This window comes from Babylonia areolata, chromosome 27 (genome assembly GCF_041734735.1).
Source record: "Babylonia areolata isolate BAREFJ2019XMU chromosome 27, ASM4173473v1, whole genome shotgun sequence".
Classification (NCBI taxonomy): Eukaryota; Metazoa; Mollusca; class Gastropoda; order Neogastropoda; family Buccinidae; genus Babylonia; species Babylonia areolata.
Window position 1 is genome coordinate 32,600,147 of NC_134902.1, and position 3,909 is coordinate 32,604,055.

The following is a 3,909-nucleotide window of genomic DNA, read 5'->3' on the forward strand; positions in this document are numbered from 1 at the left end:
CTGCTGCTGCTAGTACTACTACTACTACTACTACTGTTGCTGCTGCTATTGCTGTTTTTATTACTGCTGCTACTACTACTATGCTGCTTTTACTTCTGATATTGCTACTGCTGCTCTACTGCTACTACTATGCTGTTTGTAGTTCTGATATTGCTGCTGTTGCTACTACTACTACTGCTACTACCACTACTACTACTACTACTACTACTACTGGTACTGGGCTGCCCCTGTGTTCCAGCCTCATGGAAGGCACCCTGAACTGTGTCATCGCCAATGCCGACAACTGTAAGTACGACAAGAGCACGATGTCTCCCATCACTCAGCAGTACGAGAAGACCAAGAGACTCTGCCAGGGTCCTGGTGAGTGCACGTGTGTCTGTGTAGTTGGGGGCGGGCACACACACACACACACAGACACAGACACAGACACACACATGCACACATGCACACACACACACACATGTACGCATACACGGACACACGCACACACACACACACGTACACACACACACACACACACGCACACACACTCACACACACGCACGCACGAATGCACACACGCACACATATGTCATACGTATGGGTAAAAGTAAAATGTACCCACATAACAACTGATAATGTGTGACAGTATCAACAGTGACTACTATGTCTACAAAGTTATAATGATGATGGTGCCTGCGTAAAACTTGTTTTGAAAATGGGTTTCTTTCATCATAGATAAACAAGAACAACAAGCACAAGGACAAGAATAACAACAACAACAACAATAATGATAGTAATAGCAGTCAACAACATCATCATCACCATCATAAAAATAACAACCATAACAATCATTGTAACTATTTCATATTCCTGTTCGACTTGTTCTGATTGTTTTTTAGTTTGTGTTCCTTCTTTTTTTCTCTTGTTGTTGTTGTTTTTCTTCTTCTTTACTACTGCTGCTGCTGCTGCTACTATTACTACTACTGCTGCTGCTGCTGCTACTACTACTACTACTACTATGATGATGAAGATAAGAATAGTAATAATAATAATAATTCGTCTTGTTCTTCTTTTTCGTGTTTTCCTTCTTCTTCTTCTTGTTCTTCTTCTCACTATTCCTCTTGTTGTTGTTCTTCTTCCTATGACTATTCCTCTTGTTGTTGTTGTTGTTGTTCTTCATCTTCTCACTATTCCTCTTGTTGTTGTTGTTCTTCTTCCTATCACTATTCCTCTTGTTGTTGTTCTTCTTCCTATCACTATTCCTCTTGTTGTTCCTCTTCTTCTTCCTATCACTATTCCTCTTGTTGTTGTTGTTGTTGTTGTTGTTGCTCATCTTCTCACTATTCCTCTTGTTCTTCTTGTTCTTCTTCTTCCTATCACTATTCCTCTTGTTGTTGTTGTTCTTCCTATCACTACTCCTCTTGTTGTTCCTCTTCTTCTTCTTCCTATCACTATTCCTCTTGTTGTTGTTGTTGTTGTTGTTGTTGTTCTTCTTCTTCTCACTATTCCTCTTGTTGTTCTTCTTCTTCTTCCTATCACTATTCCTCTTGTTGTTGTTCTTCTTCTTCCTATCATTCCTCTTGTTCTTATTTTTGTTTTTGTTCTTCTTCTTCCTATCACTATTCTTCTTCTTCTTCTTCTTCTACTTCTTCTCATCATCATCATCATCATGATCATCATCATCGTTTTCGTTTCGTTTCTGTCAACAGCAGCGGGCGGTGCAGGAACCACAACTCCGGACAGGATGACTCTGACCACTGCCCTGCTTATCTCCCTTGCTGCTCTTCTTCTTCTTCCGCGGGTCTTCTCCTCCTGCTCCTCCTCCTCCCCCTCCTCCTCCTCCTATGCTTGACCTCCTGGCCTTGCTGGTGCTGTGTTGGGGTTCCGCTTCCTTCCTCCTCCAACCTACCAACCTACTCCCTGGCCCCCTGCCCATCCCTCTCTGACTGTCTGTATTGCCACGCCCCCTTTCTGTCCGTAATATTGTTTTTTTTGTTTTTTTTCATCCTCCAGAATTTGTTTTGCATTGTATTAGCCTTGCTTTTGATTTGTGTATTTCTTGCCACGCCCCCTTTCTATCCGTAATATTGTTGTTTTTTTTTTTTCATCTTCCAGAATTGTTTTGCATTGTATTAGCCTAGTTTTTGTTTTGTGTATTTCTTGCCACGCCCCCTTTCTATTCGTAATTTATATATTTTTTTCATCTTCCAGAATTGTTTTGCATTGTATTAGCCTAGTTTTTGTTTTGTGTATTTCTTGCCACGCCCCCTTTATCTGCGTGTATTATTATTATCTTTTTTCCGATCAATTAATTTTTTTGGTGTTCATCCTCCACAGTTGTGTTGCATTGTATTAGCCTAGATTTTATTTTATTTGTGTGTGTGTGTATGTGTGTGTGTGTGTGTGTGTGTGTGCCTGTGTGTGTGTGTGTTGTTGTTGTTTGCCACACCCCCTTTCTCTGTGTATTATTATTATTATTATTATTATTTTATTTTTTTAATCAATTAATTGTTTGGTTCATCCTCCACAATTGTGTTGCATTGTATTAGCCTAGATTTTGTTTTCAAGTTGTTTTTTTTTCTTTTTCGCGTGTGCAAGACAGTGTGAGTGAAACTGATCGCCCGAAGTGGAGTATCCTTCGCTCTTCAAAACGCAGCGCGGTAAGCTGGTTTGCCGACGTCTGCTTCTGGTCTGAGAGGGTTGGTGACAAAAATAGGTTACGGACATTTGCTCATTACAACCAGTCGACAAAAGAGACCTATCAAATAAAAGATCACGTTCTCTACTTTGCATGGGCTAAGTAACGCTCTACTGCGTTTCCAGACAAAACAAATCTTTTAGTCAAACCCACCACTGAAAAATTCATTCTGTCATCTTTAAAATGTTTTATAAAATGACCCGAATTTAATTCAAATAGGGGTGGGAGGTGGTGGCTGGGGGGGGGGGATAAGAAAAAAGGAAACCAACTTTACATTACTTATTTTAGTAAGTATTTGAATGATAGGTTTCATAATTCTAGTTAATATCATCGTTTTCTGTTGTGAAACAATTTTCTTTCCGACGAATGCCATTTTGTGAGATTGGCTAACATCGCGGAATTTTTTGAAAATTCAAAACTGTATATCTCAAAATCTGTTTGAGATATTGCTTTGAAATTTGGTGTGGCTTCTTTCTTTATTGTACTCTTTCATTCGTGCAAATATGAGGCTTCTGCTATGAATTTGAAAATTTGGCCAGACCTACCTAGTAGTATTGGTCGAGATTTTTTGTGATGTTCTTGCCACGTCTCCCTTTTCTCTCTGTATAGTGCAACGCCTCCAATTTTTTTTCCATGTCTGCAAGTGTTTTTGTTTTACTACCAACGTGTTTAAAAAAAAAAAAAAAATTCTATTTTTATTTTTTACACAGAATTTTGCCAGGGTTTTTCTATTGTTTTATTTACAATAGTTGTGTAGAGAAACTAAGAAGACATAAAGGAGAAGATGATGAGAAGATAAAAAGAGAAGAAGACAACTAGGAGAAGACAGTGCAACAATACGTAGGGAGGTGTCAGCCGTTGTGAGAACACACACGACACAACACACTGCTCGCGGCACAGCAAGAGAGAGAGAGAGAGAGAGAGAGAGAGAGCAGGCTCTGGTCAGATGACTGACCAGGTATGAAATGACCACTCATCACTCACTGTGCCAATTTATGCAAGTTTAGCGGACCGCAAAGTCCGTCACGTGTGCTTGCAAGCAGATCGTCACTAATCACGGAGAATCCGATGACAATTGTGTTTGTTTAAAGGTGTTCAGTGACAGATTTCTAAATGATTCCTGAACCGATTTACGTCGGATAAGTTGCAAAAGAAAGAGCTCAACACCTACTTTATAATGAGTATAAAATGAAGTGTTGGTTATTTAAGATGAATTTATAATCTTAATT

General features: G+C 39.4%; 1 long non-coding RNA gene across 1 annotated transcript in view; it reads left to right on the forward strand.

Annotated features, from left to right (window-relative positions):
- The first annotated feature begins 208 nt into the window (after nucleotides 1-208).
- The window catches only part of LOC143301210 (uncharacterized), a 5,355-nt gene continuing 1,654 nt past the window's right edge, over nucleotides 209-3,909 (forward strand). Inside the window, exons 1-2 of the long non-coding RNA XR_013057743.1 lie at nucleotides 209-360; nucleotides 1,692-3,909. The exon at nucleotides 1,692-3,909 is cut by the window's right edge and continues 1,654 nt beyond it. This is a non-coding gene — a long non-coding RNA (uncharacterized LOC143301210). The remainder of the gene's footprint in view (nucleotides 361-1,691) is intronic.